At 33.0% G+C, this 27,501-nt stretch overlaps 1 long non-coding RNA gene across 1 annotated transcript in view; it reads right to left on the reverse strand.

The window, feature by feature from the left end:
• LOC145276147 (uncharacterized) overlaps window positions 1-26,965 on the reverse strand; it is an 86,064-nt gene extending 59,099 nt beyond the window's left edge. The window contains exons 1-2 of the long non-coding RNA XR_013867858.1: window positions 26,816-26,965; window positions 2,906-3,003 (exon numbers count right to left, since the gene is read on the reverse strand). This is a non-coding gene — a long non-coding RNA (uncharacterized LOC145276147). The remainder of the gene's footprint in view (window positions 1-2,905; window positions 3,004-26,815) is intronic.
• Between the last annotated feature and the right edge of the window lie 536 nt (window positions 26,966-27,501).

Genomic DNA, 27,501 nt, shown 5'->3' on the forward strand with positions numbered 1-27,501 from the left:
TATTTTAATGTATAAATGCAATTATTTTTTATTTTAATGTATAAATGCAATTATTTTTTGTTTAATGTACCAATGCAATACATTTTTACGTATTAATGCAATTATTTTTTATGTTTTAATGTATTAATGCAATCATTTGTTTTTTTAATGTATGTAGACACATTTTTTTGTTTTAATGTTTAAATACAATTATTTTTATGTTTTAATATATGTATTCAATTATTTTTATGCTTTAATGTATGAATACAATTATTTTATTGTTTTAATGTATAAAAGCAATTATTTTTCTGTTCTAATGTATAAATGTAATTATTTTTATGTTGTGATGTATGAATGTAATTAGTTTTGGTTTTAATGTATGAATGCTATTATTTTTCTGTTTTAATTCATGAATGAACTTATTGTTATGTTTTAATGTATAAATGCAATTATTTTATTTTTTTATGTATGAATTTAATTATTTTTTTGTTTTAATGTTTAAATGGAATTATTTTTGTTTTAATGTATAAATGGAATTATTTTGTGTTTTAATGTATAAATGGAATTATTTTTTTTTTAATGTATAAATGGAATTATTTTTGTTTTAATGTATAAATGGAATTATTTTGTGTTTCAATGCATAAATGGAATTATTTTTGTTTTAATGTATAAATAGAATTATCTTGTGTTTTAATGTATAAATGGGATTATTTTGTGTTTTAATGTTTGTATGCAATTATTTTTATGCTTTAATGTATAAATGCAATTATTAGCATGTTTTAATGCATTAATGCAATTATTTTTATTTTTTAATGTATTAATGCAATTATTTTTTGTTTTAATGTATGAATGCAAATATTTTTATGTTTAATGTATAAATGCAATTATTAGCATGTTTTAATGCATTAATGCAATTATTTTTATTTTTTAATGTATTAATGCAATTATTTTTTGTTTTAATGTATGAATGCAAATATTTTTATGTTTAATGTATGAATGCAATTATTTCTTGTTTTAATGTATAAATGCAATTATTTTTTCTTCTAATGTATTAATACAATTATATTTTAATGTTTGAATACAATTATTGTCATGTTTAATGTGTGAATGCAATTATATTTATATATAATGTATGAATGGAATTATTTTTTTTTTTAATGCATGCCATCTTTTCTAGGGTGACAATTTTATTGTTTCACTTTGTATTTTAATATATGAGTGCAATCATTTCAATGTTTTTAAATGAGCACAATTATTTCCAAATTTTATTGCGAGTGAGATTATTTCAATGTACGAGTGAAATTATTTCCATATTTTAAAGTATGAGTGAAATTATTTCCATATTTTAAGGTACGAATGAAATTATTTTCATATTTTAATGTATGAGTGAAATTATTTTAATATTTTAATGTATGAACACAATTATTTTTCTTGATGAGAATTATTCTAAAAGTAAAATCTTTTTTTTTTTTTTTCAACTCAAAAAGTGGAACTATGAAGACAGGAAGTGTACTATTAAAACAAAAGTCCTTTTGTGCTCCAGAATTTATTTTTCTACATAGTCACCATCATTCTCAATGCATTTTTGACAAGAATTCAATGCCACATATGTGTTTCTAACACATGTCCATGACAAGGATTATTTTCTCACACCATCAAAATCTGCAACAAAGAGATGAAACTTTCAGGTTATGCATGTTTAGTCATCATTACAATGCAATTTGCAATCCTCGCCGATCCATTTGGGCAGAATAAAAGGTAAGAGGTATTACTTTTGGAATACCCCTTTGTATGAGTGCAATCATTTTCATGTTTAAGTGTAATTATTTTAGTTTGAGGATGTGAATTGACAGCACTTTTCTAAAGATTGTTTCATCAAAAGTTGTTTTATCATGCAAATCAATATAACTGAATATTTTTAAGAAACTGAAATTCATTTTAGAAATTATTAAAATGAAAATTATTTCTCTTCAATTATACATGATTTGTGACAAATATATTTTGCTTAAAATTTTTTTTCAAGCCTATTTTATGCAATTTAATGACACCTGTAGCAGAAAATTTAAGCAAATTACTAACATTAAAAAAATACAATGCAATAAATATACGGCATCTACCAGTGATCAAATGGCTATATTCTTGTTGCATAGTAGAAAAAGAGCCATCGATCAAATTAATATCAAGATTTATTTTCTTTTCAATTATCCGGTCAGAATATGTAGAGCTGCTCCTGACTTCTGATAGTGTATGTAGAAACATTTTTGAAAAGTGTCAAGAACATTGCTAATAATCAATATAAAAGTAGTTAAATTGGCAAAAGCAAATAATGGGTAAAAACATGAATGCTATGGATGACTCACTATTTAGTGCAAATGTAAATGAGAAAACAAAAGTTAAAAACAAAATCTATTTACATATTAACAATTTTACAGACATGTAAAATATACTTTGAAAGACCAAAGTTCATTAAGCAAACAAGAGCATTAGAAAGTTTATTTCAAAATTATGTTGTGTGTGAGAGAGAGGGTTTACTTTCTTACTTGTTGAGTTATCACTGCTACAATTGTCAAAGCAGCAGGAATTTCAGCTTGGGACACTCTAATCAATGTTTCTTGGATAGGGATTGTTGATGTTAAGAGGCACACCACAGATATCATCCGGAAGAACTTTAATTTTTTTTTTATATAAGGTTTGTTAATTTAGCATAGATTTGTTAGATTTTGGGTTTAAAATGATTTTCATTGGTTGAAAAATATTAAGTTTATACCTTCCTGTGAAAACTAACTTGCTTTAAAAAGGGAAGAGAAAGCATATCCCAATTAAGCAAAGAAAAAAAAAGCTGGTTATTCAAGCCAGTCATTCAAATTGTATCTCCATTACCATAAATACAAATAAAATTATAACTTTAGTGAAATAGAATACTTACTTTAGTTATATATTCTCCTTTCTCTAAGCAATCAACAATTTCTACACAACCCAATAAACAACCAGACGGGTAGTGAGAGGGAAACTGTAAGTTTTTATCTAAAAAATAAAATCATTGCAATTATTTAATACTAGCAAGCCACCCAGCGTTGCCCAGTCATAAAATATGCTTAAATATGATATTTTAATTTATGCAGATTTCATACTTATTATTATAGTCAATTCTCGATTGATTATTATATTTTACCCCAATATATAGTGGCATATTCAGAAGTAAAAAAAAAAAAAAAAATGATTTGATGCCATCAGCTAGAATCGAAATCAAAACATATAGCTCTCTAGCTTTAGTTGTTATGATTTGAGCTATTGCCAGATAGACAAGAAAATGTTAAAATTTAACCAGCTTTAATGTATAAATGTATATTTGCATATGTGTACAAGAGTACTCCAAGTTGGCTTATTCTTGCCAAATGCCAATTTTGACCTCTTAGCAGCTATTTTTACCATCTACAGACCAAATTGAATTTGTTTCACAGGTGCAAATCTCCTATATATCAAGTTTCAAGTCTGTAGACTTGAATTTGACAGATCGATGAGGTATAGACCATTCTTCAGACATGCCACTTTTACATATAGATTTTCTAATGTTTCAAATTGAAATTGATGAGCTTTTACATAGAAAATCAATAATAAAAACATTTAGCTAAGCCATTTTATGAAAGAATGTATTGTTACATGTGAGTTATGAAATATCACATAGGAAAATACATTATCGCCAGACATATACAATAATTATCCAAATTCAAATGGAAATATAATTTATTTTAAAAATGGTTATATATCCTGAACTGGCATTCATTCAAATCACATCTAAAACATAAATGACAGAGAAACAACCATTACCAGAAAAGATTGTATAAAATATATAATTTATTAAAAAAACAGCCCAAACAAGACAAAAAGATAAAGTAATAGTGAACAAAAAATAATGTCCTTGCTTGGAGTAAAGATTTATGAATAAAGCAAAATCAAAATGTTAGTATGGAAAGGAATGATGTTCAGGGTTAGGGTTAAGGTTAGGGTAAATAAAATTTTAGACACAAAGCAAAGTCAAAAATGTTAGATGTGAGCATGAAAAAGAAATGTTTCGTTTTGCAGTAAATAAGGTAAAGTTAGAATGTTAGCATGAAAAAAATATTTTGGTTTGGGGGAAATAAAATGTTAGGAACAAAGTAAAATCAAAATGATATGTTAGCATGAAAAAAAAAGGTTTTGCTTTTTTTTTAAATTGCATTTTCACCCCAAACAAGGCACAGTCCCATTTTGATGTAGAGGGCTACTATCTGGGACATAATCTACAAGGATACTATGTAGGGAGTTGAGCAGCAAGATATCTGTTTACATTACACTTGAACTTCTTCATGTCAGTATAGTCCAGAAAAGAAAATAAAAAATACTCCTCACCTTTCTTATTGAATTTTATTTTTCAAATAAAAACCAATGAATATTGGCTTGACTTAATCATGACCAAACCTTGCATGATGATGGTCTCCCACCTGGGATTGTGCATACCATTTTCCAAAGTAAAGGGCAAAGGTCAAGGTATGTATACTCTCCTACATCACACATCACTGGACTGATCATAACCAAACCTGACATGATGAATAATCTCAAACTTAGACATAATACACACCATTTTTCAAGGTCAAAAGTTATGGTCTTTTGGTATGACTCTTCATAAAATCCCCCACTTAGGGATGGTGCACACCATGTTAGAGTTTGTCACTATGTGGGGTGGGTGAGTTTAAGAAGAATTGTACCAAATATAACCTTGAAAAATAGTGTGCATATTCTCTATAGTTGGATTTCAGTTCTGGGAAAGAAAAAGAAACTGTTAGAGTAGACGGCTTTCTTACATCTAGGGATCTACTCTGCAGGGGTGGTATTTTGCTGGTTGTCAGGTTTGTCGGGGTCAAGAAGGGTCAAGGACTTGTAGTTCATCAGAGAATCTACCATTAAAATACTTGTAAAACAGATAAAGGGATGCAACATTTTGTCGATGGAACAGCGGTTGAAGACTAGCTGATAGTACAGGATAGTTAGCGATTCTTTTGGATGTTGTCAAAGAGGAAGAGACTAGTAGCAGATGCACCACCCCAACTGTGACAACAATACTCCATACATGGGTGAATGGTGGCATTGTAGAGGTACAGAATACTCTCACATGTAAATAACTTTCTAGCATGGTAGAGAGAGCCCGCCTTCTTTGCAGCAGCCTTGCCAATGCCCTCAATGTATCTGTTCTAACTCATGTTCCCCGTGAACTCAAAGCCAAGGAGTTTGAACGAAGTACTTTCAGGTAATGTATCATTAGCCATGGCTATCAGTGGTTGAGAAGGTTTCTTGTAATTATTAAAGAAAAGTTTAGTCTTGGCAGCATTAAATGTAGCCATCCATTTTTGTCCGTTTCACTACAGATTTGAAGTCTTCCTCTAGGGTTTATGCCATTGTCTTGGATATGTGTTCATTCATTTTCCTGTAATTTCTGCTTTAGAGTGTAGTGTCATCAGCAAATATACCCAACTCATTTATGAATATTAGAAATAATAAACGTCCAACGATCAACCCCTAAGGTACAACTGCATTTATATCATATTGTTTTGACGTACAGCCATCGAGGACAATCTGGATTCTTCTTTTGTTTAAGAAGGATTTAATGATGTTAAGTATCCATCCAATAATACCATAGGATTTGATTTTCATGAGAAGACCACCATGCCATATCCTGTTAAAGGCCTTAAATATATCTAGGGCTACTGCCCTAGCTTCCCCTGCTTTATCTAATGCATAGTATATATGTTCAGAGATTACAGCAGTAGAACGAGTTTGCCTAAACCCATACTGTTGATTGGACAGAAGTTTAGCAGCTGACTACAGTTTGATTAATTATGGACTCAAATATTTTGGTGAAAATAAGGAGGAGGCTAATGGGGCAATAATTTAATAGGTCAATTCTTTCGCCATACCACAGAAGCGGTTTTCCAATAGTCAGAAAAGAAAATTCATTAAGGCATTTGTTGAAAAGTTTGGAGAGAACTGGAGCAACCTCAATGGAGCATTTTTTTTTTAATAGTACAGCTGGGATGAGATCAAGTCCACATGTTTTTGAGGTGTCTAGTTTTTTTTATGGTATCATTTTCTTGTGGAGGGGTGATTTTCAGATCATTTAGTGTGGTTTCTGTCCACAGAGGAAAATCTGGGAGGAGTGGCTTGCTGGGTTCAAAGTAGAGTTGGAGGCAAACCGATAAGCAAGCAGATTAACCTTCTCGGTTACCGTGCAAACTTCAAGACTGTTGGATAGTGGGGCAATTCTTGATTGTCCATTATTTACTATAGATTTTCTAGAGGTCACGAGTTCCTAATTCTTTGCACTTCAATGTATTTTCTGATGGTTTTGGTATATTCTCTCTTGGCTGTGGCTATTTTCTTTTCACAATTACTTCTAGCTTCTATATATTTTTATCTATTTGTACTGGATTAATGTCAGATAAATCTGTGGTACATATGTTACCTTTGAGCAATGACAGTTGCACACATAGAAGTAAACGATTGAAAAAAGTGGGGTTCGCTATAAAACTTCCGTGTGGGAATGTGCTTCAATTGCTGCTTTAAATCATTCAATGGTATCATTTGTGCACTGTTCAGAAGGAAGAGAAAATATGTTTCCATATGAGGGATCTCTGATGTGATCCCTGATGGCATCCCAGTCAACCTTATTGTAGTACCTTGTTGTTTTAAGCAGTGGCTCTTTAACTTCAGGGTGATGTTTATCATTATCACAGCATGATCAGCATTCCCGAAAGGGCAATGGGCATTTGTTACACAATCCTCAGGAACTGTGGTCAGAAATAAATCCAGAACTTAGGATTGTTGGTCATGACAATCTGGGAAACAGGTCGGGAACGTAACTGTCTGTCTCAAGGAATGCGATATAGAAAAGTTATGTGTTATGATACAAGCTGTGTCAGTGTAGTTAGATAAGCTGAGCCAATTACTGTGGTGGACATGTAAGTCACCAAATACATGTATTTGGATGCTAGTGCCTAGAGAGAGTGCTACATCTATACTGTCAGAGACGTGTTTGATTAGAGTACAGTCTTGGGTTGAGGGAGAGCGATAAAGAAAGTATAAGTAGCTTTTTTTTTTTTTACATAGGCCACTCAAGGATAAGGGTTAAAGAGTGTAGTGTAGTCAAAAGGACAATATAGTAATCGATAGTAATGGAAGTTCGGTAAATTTGTTAACTTAAGTGGAACGGCTCATCAGAAACTTATTCACGTTGGACTTGAAGACAACCATATTATAGACAGCTGGAAAGCAGGAAAACGGAAGACAATTCCACAGGCGTGCAGTTCTAAGAAAGAAGCTTTGATCATGGAATCTATGTTTAGGTTTAGGCACAGATAAAGAGTGGGGAAAATTATTGATAATGTTTTCAGCTAGTCTAGTGTTTCTTGTGAAAGTTTGGCGAGGGGGGACCATAGATTGAAGCTCAGTCGACCACTTTCCATGAAAATAACGATACATCAGAGACAAACTCGCAACATCTCTTCTGTGAGATAGAGGTTGCAAGGAAGAGAAAAGGACATCTCCCACCAGACCATGAAGTCTATTTTGAACCCTATCAAGGCAGGACAAGTCTTTTCTAGCAGCTCCTGCCCATATGTGGCAACAGTATTCCATCCTTGGACGTATCTGGCTCTTATATAGATAGAGAATAGCATCAGCAGTGAGATATCTACTGGATCGGTAGAAGGATCCCACCATTTTTCCAGCGGCCTTGGCAACAGATTTGATGTACGTATTCCATTTAAGATCAGGAGTAAAGGTCAAGCCCAGAAGCTTGTCAAAACTTGAGGCCTCCTCAAGACGAGACCCATTCATTTTAATTGATGCCAGATGGGGGATCAGAACGTTGATGATGTAAAGATAGAAGCTTGGTTTTAGATGCATTAAAAGTAACCAGCCACTCCTTTCCCCATTGTACAACGTGATCAAGATCAGAGGAGAGAGAATCGGAGAAAACTTGGTCATTTACTGTCTTAGATGTGCTACCATAGATGGTAGTGTCGTCAGCAAAAATGTCTACAAATGATGTAAGGATGTGATTTGGAAGATCATTAATGTAGATCAGGAAAAAAGTTGGGCCCAGGATGGAACCCTCAGGGACTCCAGCATTTATACTGTGAGCTTCTGATTTTTGCCCCTCAACTACTACTCTTATGAACCTATCAGAGAGAAATGATTTAATAATTAAGACATTTCCAGCTATACCATAGCTGGAGATCTTTGTGAAGTAAACCTTTATGCCATACCCTATCAAAGGCCTTTAATATGTCAAGAGCAATTGCCCTAGAAAGGTGGCCTCCGTCGAGAGATTTGCTAATCCTATGAGATATAACTGTAAGCACATCTGCTGTAGATCTAGCAGAACGGAAACCATATTGAGTGTCACTAAGAAGGTTATTTTTGCTGAGATGGTTGATTACTTCTCTACTTAACACAGATTCCAGCAACTTACTCATGACGCACAGGAGACTTATTGGCCTGTACTGAGAGGGGGATGAACGATCACCTGAATTCTTAAATACAGGGCATACTGATGAGATTTTCCAGGGTGATGGGAAGCAATTCTCCTTAAGACAACGTTTAAACAGTTTTGTAAGTATGGGTGCTAAAGCCCATGAAGGCCTAGTCATCTGATTCTAGTTTAGATTTAGGAGAAATGATTCAACCATGTCTAAGTTCTAAGTCCACAGATATTTGTAAATGGAAGCCTCAAAGGAGGAGGTGAAGCGTTGTTCAAGTGTGCATTTGTTTGAGCATTACTTTGTAATCAAGTTGTTATTTTTATAGTTGAAGTTTTGGGTGAAGGGTACTCGGCAAAGTGGATTGCCACCATCATGAAACACAAGTAGACCATCAGCCCACTCCTCGTCCACAGGAATATGGCTTCGGGAATGCCCACCAGAGATGAATGCAGGGTTCTTTTTCATGTGCAACATGGCACTACAAATATCCCAATATTATACAACTGATGATAGAACGGTCGTTCTAAGCACTACCAAAGAGTTAGTACTGTCAGCCGGAATACAGTAGCCAGACAAACTGTCAAACTGGTACCCTTATACCTGTTAGAGTGGCCCAGTCTAATCATGTTAGCATACATGATAAACAAGCACCCCCAAGATGCCCAGTTTTAGGGGAAGGGAATGAGGCAGGTATGGGGGACAGCATTCATTGCCCTAGTAATGAAACTAGGCCAAGTACTGAGTGTCTGTAAATGAGTCTCTGTGATTGCACCTCTGCTCCTGGCTATTAGGTAAAGAAAGAGTATGAAGGTCGGGTGTTAAGAAGAGCCTATCTACTCCTTAACAGGTTAGGTTTGAAAAACCATGATTTGATCGAGTCACCAGCTCTAGGGAGCTTGTTGATCAGGATTAAGGAGGCCTTCTTCCTCCGTTTAGTGCCAAGACATATAAGGTCAGTGGCACAGGTTTAACATCAGTTTTCCTTCTCCTAGATGGATAACTTGAGATCTATGGATCCATCAGCACCAAGAAGTGTTAACCCTGCGCCTGGTTTCAAGGCCAGGTATTTCTAAGCCTCTGCATGAGCAGTTAGGATTAATCATGAAAAAGAAATAATATTTTGCTTTGAGGGTTTTAGGAAAAAAAGCAAAGTCAAAATATTAGAATGTTAGCATGAAATAAAAATGTTTTGTTTGCTTTGTTCCTAAAGCTTATTTATCCCTAAGTCGAACTGTAAGAATGTTTATATAAACATTCTTACAGTTCGAAAAAAGAAATGTTTTGCTTTGGAATGAAGAAGATTTTAGTAAAAAAGAAAAGTTAGCATGAAAAGAATAATGTTTTCATTTGTGCAAAATATAAGATTTTTAGGAACAAATAAAAGTTATGTTAAAATTTAACAAAGCCAAGCAACAAAGCAAAGGCATAATCTTTTGGTTAGGAGTAAATAAGGTTTAAGGAACAAAACAAGATCAAAATGTTGACTGCATTTTTCTTCAAACCTTATTCCTTTCTATGCTAACATGTTTTTGTTTGAGGTAAATAAGGTTTAAGCAACAAAGCAAGATCAAAATATTAAGATGTTAACAAAGAAATGTTTTGTAGGGTTATGATTATGAAATTGGCCGATTACAGATTAATCGGTCAATTAATGTTTTCTAATGCCGATTTGTCAGCAAATTTTGTTGTTACAAATGATACTAATATTAGTTAAATTATATTGTTGACAAAAACAAGTTAACCCCCTTTTCTGCTTGCCAGTGAAAATTTGTTAAAATGACATGCATCGTCTACACCATATTATCAAATAACAGGTGCTGTTAACATGTAAACTGTTACAACTGCACTGAATTTGAAGCAAATAAATGTAAGCATATGGAAAATTTCCCTCCTTTCTTTTCCTATAGAATTATCATCATTATTTTGTACTTTAAATCACTGTGAAAGGAAATTATTAATTCATCTTGCAGTTTTCATGTTAAGGAATTGCACAGTAAATTGTGACGATGTGTGAACCGAAAATAAAGCATTCTTCAGTCATACACTTGTTTCTCATTTTTGGACTTTTGCTACGATTACATATTTTTATTTTTTTGGCTTAGATAATGTATATTTTATTGAGATAAATTACTAATTAGATATCGGATATAGGTAATTTAAATACATAAAAAACTAACTAAATATTAAAAACAATAACCTTCAACCATTATGGCAACCAGTTTCTGCTGGAAGTATTTTGATGTCACTCTACAGAATAAAAATATGGCTGCTTGCAAGTTATGTCGACCAATCACATCAAAGGGTGGCAAATCAGCAAAAACTGACTACTACGTTAAACCATCTTAGAAAGGTTCATTCAAAAGAAGCAAAAGTTGCAGATAAAAAAAGGAAGCACAATGAATATTCAGGTTATCAATGAAAACAAGATTTTAATTCTATCTAAATGATTGTGTATATTTACTTTCCTAGACCCATGATTCAAATATTAATTTTGAAAGATTGGCATAAAAAACATATTTAAAATTGAATTCTACATTTACTTTTCACTGATGATAATGAAGTAGAATCAGCAGGATACACTATCCTGCTGAGTGTGAAGAAGCACGAACATGTATAAATTACAACATGGAAACTTTGAAACCAACTGACAAAGAACAAAACAGTAAAAATGTCACAAAAGATGTTTTCATCACTCCTAGTATAAGAAGACAATAGAAAGTAAAAGTACAATTATTTTTAATTCAATTTCGGCCTTCACTTTTGAGGTGTGAAAAGTGAGCATCATTTATAATAGCAAAATTGCACTGACAGACAATTTTTGAAGTATAATCAAATAAAATTGAATTAAAAGACAGTAAATATGAACATTCAATATAATTCTATACATAATAATCATTATGCCTATTTTTAAAACAATTCCAACTGCAACTTACTTCATTATAAGTTGATTGATTGATTGATGGATTGGTTTTACGGTATATCAACCTATGTGGTCATTTAATGCCGGAGTCCTTTTTTTTTTTTTTTTAAACTATTTTTTATATTGGGGGAGGGGGACTGACTTTTTCAGCCTTTCCTCCCTTTTTTTATAAAATTGAACTAAGAAATTAAATGTTGTATTTATACATGGATGTGTATATTTGGGTGACTTTAAATTTCCTTAAATTTTCTTATATATATTTACTTTCCTTAGGTATGCTAGAATATTTGTTGAGTTGACCTTTTCAAAAAGGTCCTCTATATTGCTTTCTGTATAATATAGTTGGGGCGAGGTCATCACACCCAACTAGGATATGTTTTACTGTGAGTGTCTCCTGGCATGGGATGCACTCTGGCGCCGATTCTCCATTTAGTATATAAGAATGAGTAAAATTGGTGTGTCCTATGCGCAGCCGAGTCAGTATCACATCTTCTCGGCGTGATCTCTTGATGTCCGGACATCGTTCCTTAAGTTCAGGTTTGATTGAGTATAATTTGCTGCCCTCTTGCTGACTCCACCGCAGTTGCCATTTTTCCTGGATGTATGCTTTTATCTGGGGTCTAAGATCAGTATGTGGAATCTTAAAATTGTCAGTTGGAAGGTGAGAAGATTTTTTTGCAGCTGTATCTGCCCTGTCATTGCCTTTGATCTCCACATGGCTGGGGATCCAGACAAGAATAATGTTTTTAGTGGTTGAAAGGATATTGATTTTTTCTGTTAATTTTGTTGTTAGTGGATTTTCTTGTTTTTGATTTTGTATAGATAATAGGACTGATAGAGAATCTGTGAGAATGATGAAGTTTTTGGTGGTTTCCTCTGAAATTATGTTGAGTGCTAGATCGATAGCTATAGTCTCTGCAGTGAATATAGATGCTTCATTTTGAAGATTTCTCTTCATTGTGGTTTTATGGTACGTTGCTGCACATCCAGTGTGATTGTTGCTTTTAGACCCGTCTGTGTAGATAAAGGTGTAGTCTGAATATCGTAATTTTAAATGTTGAAGTTCGTTGTGGTATTCAATAGGGTTTGTGGTAGATTTAGACTTTTTGTTTAGGTTCAGTTTTATTTCTACTTGTTTCATGGTCCATGGAGGTGTTTTAGGTAGTATGAAGTTGTGAATGCTGGAGATTGGAATTTTTGATTCTTCAATGCTTTCCTTCATTCGGAGCCCGAAAGTTTTGATAGTTTTTCCTCTCATGTTGAAGAGTTCTTCATATTTAGGATAGAAGGTACATTGGTATGCAGGGTTATTTGGGCAAGACTTCAGTTTGAGTAAATATTGAAGGGCTAGCTTTTCTCGCCTTACATCTAGTGGGGGTTCATGTGCTTCTGTGTATAGACTGTTCACGGGGGAGGTTCTGTATGCTCCTAGGGCCACCAGTATGGTGCTTAGGGTCTAGGCTTTTTATATTTGATGTTCGGGTTGATCCATATATGAAACAACCGTAGTCTAGCTTTGAGCGGACTAGTGCTCTGTAAAGTTTAAGGAGTGTTTCTCTGTCTGCACCCCAATCGGTATGTGCTACCACTCTCAAAAGATTTACAGCTTTGTTACATTTTTTTTTCAGATAGTTTATGTGTGGGATGAATGTTAACTTTTTGTCAAATAAAATCCCTAAGAATTTGTACTGGTCAGGGTATCGGCGTTCCTTCCATGGTTAGGACAGGATCATTATGCATGTTCTTTAGTTTTCAGAAATGCATGCATTTCGTTTTTCTTTTGGAGAATCTAAATCCATTCTCTTCCGTCCATCTCATTACTTTGTTTAAGCACAATTGAAGCTTCCTTTCTATTATAGATATATATCTAGATCTACAGCATATTAGGAAGTCATCCACATATAGGGAGCAATCTACCCCAGGGTTAAGGTTTTTTACAATGTTGTTAATTCGGATACTGAACAGGGTCACTGACAGTCTATTCCCTTGAGGTACTCCATTCTCTTGTTCCTTCAAGTCAGAGAGAGCTGTGCCAATCTTTATTCTGAACCGTCTATTTTTAAAAAAATTTTCAATAAAAATTGGCATTCTAGTCCAAGCGCCTTCAGATCCCTTGTAACACCGTACTTCCACACAGTATCGTAGGCTTTTTCCATGTCAAAAAACACTGCTGTTAAATGTTCCTTCCTTACAAAGGCTTCTCTGATGAAGGTTTCAAGTCTGACTATGTGGTCTATTGAACTTCGGTTTTTCCTGAATCCTGTTTGAAATTCTGTAATAAAATTCTGTTTCCAGGAACCAGATTAGTCTTTTGTTTATAATCCTTTCCATGGTTTTACAAATGCAGCTTGTTAGAGCTATTGGCCTGAAATTCAATGGATCTGAGACGTTACTTGATTGGGATTGGATGTTTGAGTTTTCAGATTTGGGGATTGGTATTATTGTGGCGTCTTTCCAGGTCTCAGGTACGTTTCCACTGGACCATATAATATTGAAAATTTCAAGTAGGTATTTCATTGAGGTTTCTGGAAGTTTTTTGATGATTTCATATGGAATTTCATCAGGCCCTGTAGCTGTGTCATGGGATTTGGTAAGCGATTCTTTTAATTCAGGCACGGTAAGAGGTTGGTTGTATTTTTCGGTATTTTGTGATTTAAATAGAATTTTCTTCTTCTCTTCCTTTTCTCTAATCTTTTTGAATTTCTCTGTTTGTCTGTCACATGATGAAATTTTTGATAAATTATCTGCCAGGTTATTGGAAATGTCTTTTTAATCAGTGTATATTTTGTTGTCTTTAGAGATGTGGGATATTGGTGTACTACTACACTTTCCTTCTATTTTCCTCATCATGTTCCAAACTGTTTTTGCCTTGGTATTCACATTAATTTTGGATATATAATTTCTCCATGTTGTTCTTTTGGATTCCTTTATGATTCGTCTGGCTTTTGCTCTGTTGTTTTTGAAGAAATCCAGATTTTCGCTTGTTGGGTACTTTTCGAATTTTCTCAAGGCAGCTCGTCGAGCTCTGATGGCTTTTCTGCATTCTTTTGTGAACCAAGGTTTGTTGTGATTGTTAGTTTTGGTTGTTTTCGTATGGTATTATTTGCTATGTTTGTGAGTGTTTTAATGAAGTAGTTCAAATGGTCATCTTCATCTTTCTTTTCAATAATTAATTGGTTTTTGCACTGTTCCTGGAAGTTTTCCCAATCCGCTTTATGTAGGTTCCATTTGGGTGTTTTTTGTTCAGTACTAGTACTTAGACTTCCAGGATGATTGGGAAATGATCACTCCCATAGATGTCATTGTGTACTTTCCAATCATAGTCCATATATATGGAAGGATCAAATAAGGTAAGGTCAATGGCGGTGAAAGTACCTGTTGCTGGATACATACAGGTGTAGTTTTGATTATTAAGGAGGCATAGATTATTTTTATTTATTATGTTTTCTATTTCTTTTCCTTTTTTATTTGTTTCTTTACTTCCCCATATTACATTGTGACTGTTGAGATCTCCTAGTAGAAAAAAGGGTTTAGGGAGTTGTTTTATTAATTGAGTTATCTCAGTTTTGTTGATTGTATCTTTTGGAGGGATGTAGATTGAGCAAAGTGTTATAGTTCTATGTAGAGTAACTGAAACTGCAATTGCTTGAAAGTTTGTGTTTATATTTGTTTTTGAGGGACTTCATTCTTCACGAGTATTGATGTGCCTCCAGAAGCTCTGTCCGTATCTTTATTTATGTAGTTGTAAGATGTGCAGTGTTTTATGTTAATGACATTATTTTCTTTCAGAAAGGTCTCCTGCAGACAGACAAGTGCTGGGCTCATATTTGTTATTAATAATCTTTGTCAAGAACTTTGCAGCTAATTCTACCATTTGCGACCAAGGCCGCCAAGCCCCAATATTTCCTCCTGTATCAGAAAACATGCTATGTGATATACATATATCTGTACGTGATGTTGCCAAGCTAATCAAAAACCTTGATTCCAGTAAAGCAACTGGCCCGGATGGTATTCCAATTATAGTACTCAAAAAACTTCAACCTGAACTAGCGCCCATACTTACAAAACTGTTTAAACGTTGTCTTAAGGAGAATAGTTTCCCATCTCCCTGGAAAATTTCATCTGTATGCCCTGTATTTAAGAATTCAGGTGATCACTAATCCCCCTTTCAGTACAGGCCAATAAGTCTCCTGTGCGTCATGAGTAAGTTGCTGGAATCTGTGTTAAATACAGAAGTAATCAACCATCTCAACAAAAATAACCTTCTTAGTGACACTCAATATGGTTTCCGTTCTGCTAGATCTACAGCAGATGTGCTTACAGTTATATCTCATAGGATTAGCAAATCTCTCGACGGAGGCCACCTTTCTAGGGCAATTGCTCTTGACATATCCAAGGCCTTTGATAGGGTATGGCATAAAGGTTTACTTCATAAGATCTCTAGCTATGGTATAGCTAGAAATGTCTTCTCAATTATTAAATCATTTCTTTCTGATAGGTTCATAATAGTAGTTGAGGGGCAAAAATCAGAAGCTCACAGTATTAATGCCGGTGTCCCTCAGGGGTCCATCCTGGGCCCAACTCTTTTCCTGATCTACATTAATGATCTTCCAAATCACATCCTTACATCATTTGTAGACATTTATGCTGACGACACTACCATTTATGGTAGCACATCTAAGACAGTAAACGACCAAGTTCTCTCCAATTCTCTCTCCTCTGATCTTGAGTACGTAGTACAATGGGGAAAGGAGTGGCTGGTTACTTTTAATGCATCTAAAATCAAGCTTCTCTCTTTACATCATCAACATTCTGATCCACATCTGGCATCAATTGAAATGAATGGCTCTCGTCTTGAGGAGGTCTCAAGTTTTGACAAGCTTTTGGGCTTGACCTTTACTCCTGATCTTAAATGGAACACGTACATCAAATCTGTTGCCAAGGCTGCTGGAAAAATGGTGGGATCTTTCTATCGATCCGGTAAATATCTCACTGCTGATGCTATTCTCTATCTATATAAGAGCCAGGTACGTCCAAGGATGGAATATTGTTGCCACATCTGGGCAAGAGCTGCTAGAAAGGACTTGTCCTGCCTTGATAGAGTTCAAAATAGACTTCGTAGCCTCATAAGAGATGTCCTTTTCTCTTCCTTGCAACCTCTATCTCACAGAAGAGATGTTGCGAGTTTGTCTCTGATGTATCGTTATTTTCATGGAAGGTGTTCAACTGAGCTTCAATCTATGGTCCCCCCCCCTCGCCAAACTTTCACAAGAAACACTCGTCTAGCTGTACACACTATCAATAATTCCCCACACTCTTTATCTGTGCCTAAACCTAAACGTAGATTCCATGAACAAAGCTTCTTTCTTAGAACTGTACGCCTGTGGAATTGTCTTCCGTTTTCCTGCTTTCCGGCTGACTACAATATGGTTGTGTTCAAATCTAACGTAAATAAGTTCTTGATGAGCCGTTCTATATAAGTTATCAAATTTACCAAATTTTCATTACTAATGATTACTACTATATTGTCCAATTTCTACTGTACACTCTTTAACCCTTATCCTTGAGTGGCCTCTTCGCCTTGATAAGTGGTGATGCCTATGTAAAAAAAAAAAATAATGTGAGTTTATTTTGGTTTGCTTTTATCCCTCTGATATTCCATTGTAATATTTTGTTCATCATTTGGAATTGTGTTCAACTTCCATCGTCTCCAATCCCTCAAATCTATTTTCTGTCGGAGTCCCTGCTCGGGATATAGATCGGGATCTTTCTTTTCCTGTTTTTTTTTTTTTTTTTTTTTTTGTCTGGGGGGATTTTTGATTCTTTTCTGGCTTGTGATGTGTTTGATGGTTGTTCGGTTGTTTTTGTAGAAATGGTTTGTTGTTTTGTTTCTTTTTGTGGTTCAGTAGTGTCTTTACTTAATATTATCCTTGGATTGGTTGCAGACATTGTACTATTCATTTTCCTCATTTCTTCTAATAGTTCTTTCATTTCCTTTATTAGTTTGCTTAAGACATCAATTTTCTTGTCAGTTGTATCAGTTACATGTATATGACCATTTTGATTGTTGATTGGAATAGTTTTTTTAGTTGCATCTGCATATGTTTTAGTTTCAATGATTTTCCTGGCCTCTGGGTAGGATATATTCTTTATATGTTTTAGTTTGGTCACTTCTTTTTCTCTTTTCCATATTTCACAATATCTAGAGCCAGCGCCATGATTTCCAAGGCAGTTGGCACACTTGAAATCTTTTCTGCAGTCAATGTGTGGGCCGCTTTCTCCACATCTTCCACACACTGGTAATCGTGTGCACCGATCTTGATGGTGTCCAAACTTCTGGCACTTGAAGCATTGGAGGGGGTCTGGAATATAAATTTCTACATTTATTTTCATATATCCAACTTTCACTTCTTTGGGTATGGTGAGGGAATCAAAAGTTAGTATATATGTATTGGTATCGATTTTCTCACTGTTTTTTTTTTATTTGGACTCTACGAACATCTAACACATTCTGTTTCTGTAAGTTTGTCTTGATTTCCTCCAAGGGACGAAGTGCAAGTTCGTGGCTTTTCACAACTCCTTTGCAGGTATTTAGGGTTGGATGTCTGTAGCATTTGACTTTGATGTTTTCAAATAATCTTAGTTTCAATATTTCTTTAGTTTGTTCTTCGTTATTAGTAGGCTGCCGTTAAATTGTTTTTTAATAGACTTTGGTTTTAAAGTTTTAAGATTTCTTTCAATTTTAAAAGGTGATAGTTTGCTCAAAGGAGTTTCCTCTATTGATTCTATTACTACGAATGTTGAGTTCCTTGGTTTTATCGTCTCTTCCTCAGAGCTACTGATGTCAGAGACATCAGAGTGGGTTGTGGTTGGGTGGTTTTTGGGAGGAATAAGCCATATATTTTGTTTTCTTTTTTCGTCATCTTTGTTCCCCACCCACCTCGGAGTCCTATTTGGGAAGAGCCTGGGGGGAAACCCATTCGCCCAGCCTCCACAGGGATACAATGAGGATATAACCGACTTTGGTGGTATCATAATGATTATCTGTTCTCTCTTGATATTGCTATGGGATCTGTAGCAATCCTGAGGGGTTTACAGCCTCATCATCCATATTCACACCTAATCGATTGACCCTCAGCCACCGCTTTCCATCATATATTAGGGAGTAGGGTTATTTGTGGGAGAGGAGGGATGTGTTGTGTTAGTAGTGAGTTTTTGGAATGGGCAATATATAGTGGGGCTTGGCGTGACTGGCCGATTGGTCGGATCGGGCCTCTCCGACCGCCCGTCTAGTCGAAGTAAGGGCCAAAGTAATGTGTTGCGGTGCCTAAACTTCTATGTATCCTGGTCTAGGTTTGCTCAATCACCAGGATCACGTCCTAAGACATTACGGGTAGCAACCCACGGCTAACTGGTTGCCCCATTGAGGGATTTTTACCCTCTGCAGGGGGGCAGTCGGTTTGTTCTCATGCCCTACCGACAGGGCAAAAAAATAAATAAATAAAAAAAAAAAAATAATTTAATAGAATATATTTGTTTTCTTTTTCTTTTTTTGTTGTTTCTTTTCCTTTTTAAAATCTGTTTCTATTCAACCCATAGTTGGGACCCTAACAGGTACTACACCTCCGGGTCAGGGTGGACCTGGGAGCAATGGCAATTAAGAGGTGGCTCCAAAATCCCCAAGCCCGTAAGCCAAACCTCACCATCGGATGTAGTTTAAGGTCATATCCAGGACCGGGAGTAGGGTAGGAAAAAATAAAATAAAAAGGGGAGGGAGATAGGCTGTTGTTTTTGTTTTTGGTTTTGCAGAACATAATTAAGTTTTACAAAAAAGATCAGAAAACAAAAAAAACGTCAATGTAGGTGCATTTCATCTCAGGAAGCCACAGGGCAGCCTGATCTGGTAGCACCAGAATTATAAGTTGATAAAAATGCTGATATGCCCATAAAAACATTTATAATAAAGCCTTTAAGGATAGTGGATATAAAAACACTCACCAAAACATTATCAAAAAAAAATATCTCTAACAACAGAAAAAGGAAAATCATTTTGTTTACCCCTCCCTTTAACCGCACGGTTAAAACAAACATAGGAAAAAATTTCTTAATCTTATCAAAGTACATTTTCCACTAGATAACATCCCCATAAGATTTTTTTTAACAAAAGCATTCTCAAACTAAGTTATAGTTGTAGTGATAACCTTGAAAGAATTATCAAAAACCACAATAGCAAAATATTAAATAGCAACCAAGAGCCAATTATATCTGAACTCAATAATACTAGATCTTGTAATTGTTTAAACAAGCCTGGACGCCCACTTGAACACAATAGCTTAGTCAAATCAATGCTATACAAAGCAACCATCACTACTGAAGAAAAGTAATACGTATATAAGTAAATACTATATTGGCATGGCTGGTAACACCTTCAAAAGAGAGGTTTTCTGATCGTAAATGTTCATTTAACAATCCAAAATACAAGAACAGGACATCATTTGCCACATACTATGGAAATTTAAAAGAGCAGAACCTAACACCAGTTGTTAAATAGGAAAACAAGTACATGCAAATCTCTAAACTCGCCTTGCTGCCTTTGCTTGATTGAAAAACTGTTTATTTCCAGATTCAAGGAAAGAGATAAGCTCCTTAATTTTAAAAAAAAAATGAAACCTATTAACTGTGGACACTATAAATCACACCTTCTTAACCACTTTGATTTCCTTTTGTAACTTCACTCTTGCACTTTTATGAACAATATATGTGAAATTATGTGTCAATTTGCAATGTGGATCTTGTTGCATACCTTGCCTCTCCTCTTATTACCTTCTAATATACTATCTCTTACCTCTTTGTCTTTTTTAGTTTACCATTTGTTTGTTTGTTCTTTACTTTCACAACCCCCAAATAGATAACTCCCCTCTTAGATGTATTACTCTTTATTGTCAATGACTCCTTCACCATCATTCTCTACTATATATATATTTTTACCACCATTTAGTCTTAAAAAAATTTTAACTATCTTGCTAGTAATCTTAAATTTTTAAAAGTTTTTAATTTTTTAGTCTTTGAAATTTTTAAAGAATTAAAAAAAAATTGTTTTCAGGTTTTTTAGATATTTAAATTTTTTTTAAATTAAACATTTTTTTTTTTTAATTCCTGAATTTTTAAATTTTTTAATCTGTCTTTAGTATTTACTTCTACATCTATGATTGTATTTTTATATTACTATCACTTATTTGACATCTATTATTGTCCATATCACTTCCATAATTATTACTGCATTTTTATTTTTTATCTCCTATTATGTCATTCTAATCATTAATTATTATTCTTACAATTATTTTTATCTGTATATTTTAGTATTTTACATATTTTTTATTACATCCTAAATTTTATATTTATTGAATATTTATATTTATTTCTATTAATATGGTTATACTATGTACTAATTTATTCTCATAATTTCTTACTCTCTCTCTTTATGTTATTAATATTATGTTAATAATATTATTATGTTTTTATTTAATAATGTTTTCCTTTGTCTTATTTATACTTATACTTCATGTTTTTATTATGTATTATATTTTCTGAACCATTTAGGTTACGTATCTAAATATTATCACAAACTTTTTTATTTTATTTTTATCTTTAATTTTCATTACTGGATATTTTAATTTTAAATTAGTAAGGCCACCCAATGTTGTTTGGGGCTGTATAAGACAATGAGAAAAATTTTGAACATACCTGTTATTCTTAGAATAGAGTTTTTATGTTTATGTATCATTTGCCATCTTGAGCAAAAGAATATTTTACCTATGCTAGGACGGGTATTACACAACATATGGAATAATTTTATAGCACATATGTAGAAAAAAAATTCCTTAACTAGGGTGGGTAATGAACAACACATATTTAAAATTATTACCATAAGTTTCTGTTGTGCTAAATTTTCGGTATGTCACAGGTAAGAGTGTGTTTTTACATCAGGGTGCTATAGTGGAGAAGCACCAGATTTTTTTTCATGAATGTTATACTATTCGAATATATTACATGATTTTCGATTTTGATAACTTATGTACGTCACAGATAAGAATTTCTTTGTTTTTCATATGGGTACTTCACTGTACAAGTACCTTATTTCCTGGGTAGAATACTGTAGAAGTACCATTTTTTCTAATTTAAAGATGTAAAAACTCGATACTTTTAGGTAATTTTCTTTTGTGCTAAATTTTCTGTGCGTATAGAGTAAAAATTTGTTTGCTTTTTCATCTATTGCTATAGTGAAGAAGCACCTTATTTCTCATTTAAAAGTCATGCTATTCGATTATAGAACGTGATTTTCGGTTTTAATGACTTTTATGTTACAGGTAGGATTTTATTTGTTTTTCATATGAGTACTATACTACACAAGTATCTTATTTCTTGGATAGGATAATGTGCAAATGCCTTATTTATAATATATAGATGAAACTACTCGATGACTTTACATAATTTTCAGTTGTGCAAACTTTTCTGTATGTCATAGGTGAGAGTTTGTTTTTATAATAGAGTGCTATAATAAAGAAGCACCTTATTTCTCATATAAATGTCATACTACTCGAATATATTATATAATTTTCGGTTTGGATTACTTTTATGTACGCCACAAGTAAGATTTTCTTTGTTTTTCATATGGGTACTATACTGTACAAGTACCTTATTTCTTGATTAGGATACTGTACAAGTACCTTTTTTCTAATGTAAAAATGAAAGAACTTGATACGTTTATGTAATTTTCTGTTGTGTTATATTTTCTGTACGCCAGGGGTAAGAATTTGTTTATTTTGTTATCTGGGTGCTATAGTGAAGAAGTACCTTATTTCTCATATGTAAGTCATACTACTTGAATATTAAACAGGATTAGTACTATACTACACAAGTACCTTATTATTTTGATAGAATTTCTTGTCCACATAAATACATTAAAAAGTGATCATTGTATGTGATTTTGGAATATGACTATACAAATATACAAACATATATAATACATTAAATTTATAATGATCAGTTAATTAGTATAGGAGTGAATCCATTACATACAAATATATAGGTATACTAATCACTCATAATGATCGGTTAATTAGTTTAGGAGTGAATCCATAGAAATATATAAACATATATACATAATTATAATGCACAATGATCGGTTAATTAGTTTAGGAGTGAATCCAATACATACAAATATATAAACATATACACATAATTAAAATTCATAATGATCTGTCAGTTTAGTTTGGGAGTGAATCCAATACATAAAAATATATAAGCACATACACATAATTAAAATTAATAATGATCGGTTAATTAGTTCAGGAGTGGATCCAATACATAAAAATATATAAACATATACACATAATTAAAATTGATAATGATCGGTTAATTAGTTTAGGAGTAAATCCAATACAAATGCCATTACTTGATCTATTTACGTAATTTTTGGAATGTAACAAATAAGCCGATATATCTATAAAAGTGAAAGTGTGTGCCTATCTGTGTACATTTTCCTATGCAATAACTGTCAATTTTAAGTCTACAGACTCGAAATTTGATATACAGGGTACTGAGATTTGGGAAAATCGATGTGATCGGTTTTCGGCCAAAAATTTGGCTGTCAAGGGGTCAAAGTTCAACGATTTTACCTTTGAGAACTCAACCAAACTCCTCCGACAATTTGGGGTCTAAACACTTGAAATTTTAGATAAAGGTTCCTTGGACATGGATCTAACTTAATAACTTGATTTGAGCCCAAACAATTTTAAGGGGTCATAATATGGGGTCAAAGTTAAAAAAAATTGATTTTTTTTTTTTTTTTTTTGCTCAGCATACACCTCCAAACACCTGAGCAACACCGGGCACCCATGCTAGTCATATATATATTTGAATATGACATTTTCATTACGTAAAGCAAAAACATACCTCTCTATTTTTTTTAAATAAAAGTGTTATCGTATTCATTATATAACATTTAAAAATAAAAAATGTCGGAATGTAAAAAAAAAAAAAAAAAGAAAGAAAATGATGAGGATCGAAACCGCAACACTTGTGCTAGTAATCCGTCATGTTAGCCGTTTCACCAAAGAGACAAATACCTTCAAAACGTTGTGAAATATCTTAATACTAGCAATCGGTGCCCGGCGTTGCCCAGGTGTTTTGAAGTGTATGCTGAGGAAAAAAAAAAAAAAGGTCAATTTTTTTTAAACTTTGACCCCTATTATGACCTCTTAACATTTATTGTTTAGGGATCAAGTAAAGTTAATAAGTTAGATCCATGTCCAAGGAATCTATATATAAAATATCACGTGTTTAGACCCTAAATTGTAGGAGGAGTTTGGTAGAGTTCTCAAAGGTCAAATTGTTGAATATTGACCACTTAATCGCCAAATTTCTGTCGAAAACCTATCACATCGATTTTCCCAAATCTCAGTACCCTGTATATCAAATTTCGAATCTGTAGGCTTAAAATTGACAGAGTTTTAGCGTAGGGAAATGCACACAGACGCACAGACACTATCACTTATATATATATATATATAAACATAAACATCATATATATAAGGATAATAGTACACCATATATATAACAAAAAACCATTATTTACTGAAGTGAAAGGAAAACCCGGGGGAACTTTACCCAAAAATAAATCTATATTTTTTTGTGTGTATTGATAGTCTTATCAACACCCCTTTTTTCTATTTATTTAAAAAGAAAATACAACTTTGTTATTTATGAGTCGTGGAATTGCATTCATCTACAAAAGATCTAGCTAATGTGCATATTTTTTATTGTTTTTAATTAATTCCCTATTAGTTTTTTTTTTCGGTTCTCTTATACGATGATCATCTTTATTTAACTATTACGTGTAATTATATTCATACAGATATTCTATATGATTTATATTTGCGTAATATTTGCGTAGAAATGAAGAAAATCAAATTTACTGTGTGTTTATCGTGTTGCCATAACAACGTGACGTAGCCAAGGACGGTAGTGGACGTGAGTGTGTGTGCGTGTGTGCGCGTGTTTTCATGCTGTGTTTATATTATGCATATTGTTTCGTATCTTATCAACTTTTTCGAATCTATGTGTACAGTAATACAAACCCGTTTTTCGAGCTGAATAAATATGTTACATTGAATAAAAACACGAAAAATATATCCAGTTTGGTAGAAAAGTAACTTATCTTGCCTCTAATAACATTGATTTGTTATATATTTGTTTTTTGACAACTTTTTCGAATCTATGTGTACAGTAATACAAACCCGAAATAAAAAGACCATGAGTGAACGCGCGTTTTTTTTTTCTTTTTAGTTTAGTTTCATATATATATATATATATATATATATATATATATATATATATATATATATAAAATTTAAAAATACTTATTTTTATATATATATATATATATATATATATAAAAATAAGTATTTTTAAATTTTATCTTTCTAGCTTTAAAAAAAAGTTTTAAAATTTTATCAGCCGGCATAATTTATTTTTAAATATTGAAAAATTTCAGGAAAATTAATTTTTGCTAGATTTTCAAAACATGTTTTTGTGTTATGTGTACCTGTCTGCGGCTAGCACCAGAATGGCGGCCGTGATGTCGTAGGTTGGATTGTTAGATTGTGTAAGTATCGTATTTTTTTAATTTGTAAATAACAAGTTATGAAAAAATTAAACCCTTCCAAGATGGACAATAAATAAAGCCATAATATTTTATGGTAAAGGTAAGAGCGTAGGAACCATAGTTTTTTAGGAGATGTGATTATTGGATTAACCAATCAGAAATCGTCTGTGGCACACACATCTGTTTTTATAGATATATAGATATACATTTCTCTTTTACTCGATGTAACGAATGCGCATAATGACGCCATTGTGCTACGCTCGTCCAGGTGTTATTGCTTTCAAGTTTGAATCCTTTTTTTGAAGCCCTTAGCAATTATTTTAATCAATTAAATGCCCCTAATAAAATTCTGCACCAAAAATGCAATCTTTTGAGTTATTGCACATCATCTGTGTGTGTGTGTGTCTAACTGGGTTGTTGATACGCATATAAGTATCTGTGTATATGTCTGGAAATCCTATGTGCTAATTTGTTTTATCCACCCACCCACCCCCTGCACCAACCTCTTTCTTTCCTTTTATATGTTCTCTATATGTTAGAAAAAATATGAATGCTTTTGACATGTCAACTCCAAACTCTTAATCTAAGTTGATTTCAAATGTTTTCACTCCCCTCCCATTCTTTATAGTAATGTAATTATGTTGACCACTTAGTCCTTCTTCCGTCTGTTCTTTTTTTCTTTTTTGCTCTCATTTTTATTCCTCCCATTTAAGTCTTGACATTCTCTTTCGCCTTATCACCCTCTATTTTGAGTCTAAAATGTCACTTAATCTACGACCCTCCAAATTTAGCATTTTATTTTTATAAATAAAATAAACATATTTCATTTCTTCCATTGAGGAACCAGATGCCTTCAGTGGCACATGAGCTTCATTACGGCACCTGCCGAGGACTTTTGCTTCCTGCCAACCATTTGTCCGAAACATTAGCATGTTCAGTGTAGCGACTACATAATATTTGTCTATATAAATAAAAATATTTTATATATATATATATATATATATATATATATATATATTACAGTTTGGAAATTTGTAAGATTACATTTTGTTCAACGTGACATGTTTTTCTGTCAGTGAAAATTAGATATCTCTGATATATTCCAAAAATAAAACTTGGACATCTTTTTAAAAGGTGAATTTCAATATCAAGCTTAGATGACGTTTAGTCTGAAGTGTTGGTGGTGAAAATAGATAAAAGATTTTTAAGGATAACTTTGCAAGAAATGAAAACTGAAGACGTTTTGCCTGAGATTTAAATATACAAAACTGGCATAATGTTTCTGATAATTTGGTGATGTGAGACACTAGGTTACATGATATTCAACATCTCTAATCTTGAATTTTCTTGAGAATTTGACTCAATAATTTTAGGGAATAAGTCCAGTCAAGAAGTTTTGTATTTACTTTGAAGCCACTGTGCTTATCACACCAATAGAATTTTGGATTGTTACATATTTGGGATAAAAATACTGCCTCTATTCATGCCATTAACAGCTTAATTTGCCAAATTTGAGGATGGGACAGGAGGGGAAAAATGGATACTTTTCTTTATAAAATAGGAAAAAGGTTCTGACTTTTGATAAAAATAGCTAAACATATTTTCCTGGGAAGGAGAAAAGTTTAATTATAAACAAAAGAAATTTCATTTTTATAAAATCCACTTCATATATAAATAAAAATTCTAAAACAAAAATATCTTAATTTAACTAAGTATATACAATTAAATAATTACCCTTATACATTTTACGGTAACTCATTTCTATTAAATGAATTTCTTCTTGGTCAGGGATTTGAGCTGTAGAAGCTATCCACAATTTACCACGGTGAGGAGTATACCATGTCCGTCCTTCATGTCTAAGAAAGAAAAAAACAATTTTTTGCATATTAGAATTAAAATAAACATCAAAACAAAAGAAAATTAGATATTTAGAAACATTGAAAATGATATTTTTTTTGTATTTGCTTATAAGATTTTATGCAATAATAATTAACATCGAATAACATTTTATGTTAATAGTTTTTGAGTGGTAATGTGCATGAGCATTTTGAAGAAAAACGTAATGTAGGTGTTCGGACGACAAATAAGAACGAATCTAAGAATCCAATCTAATTCCTACATTTTCAGAGAAGAGTTGCTTTCCCTGCACCGTTGAATAGTCCCTGGGATTCTTGTATGTAAACATCTAAACGAGAATATGACGAGAGGCGCGAGTCTGCGATTGGGACAATGGAGGAACGACATCGTTCTTCGTAGCAGAGACATTTCTAATTAAATCTGTTCCCATCTGATTATATATTTTTATGCAATCGTTATGTTAACAATCCATAAACGTTGTTAACCAATAACCATTGTTCATCAATGTGATTTATAACCATGTTTTTTTTACTGTTATGAAGGATTCCATTTACCCACATAAT

Source organism: Euprymna scolopes, unplaced genomic scaffold (genome assembly GCF_053919585.1).
Source record: "Euprymna scolopes isolate OS-2025 unplaced genomic scaffold, ASM5391958v1 sca74, whole genome shotgun sequence".
NCBI lineage: Eukaryota > Metazoa > Mollusca > Cephalopoda > Sepiida > Sepiolidae > Euprymna > Euprymna scolopes.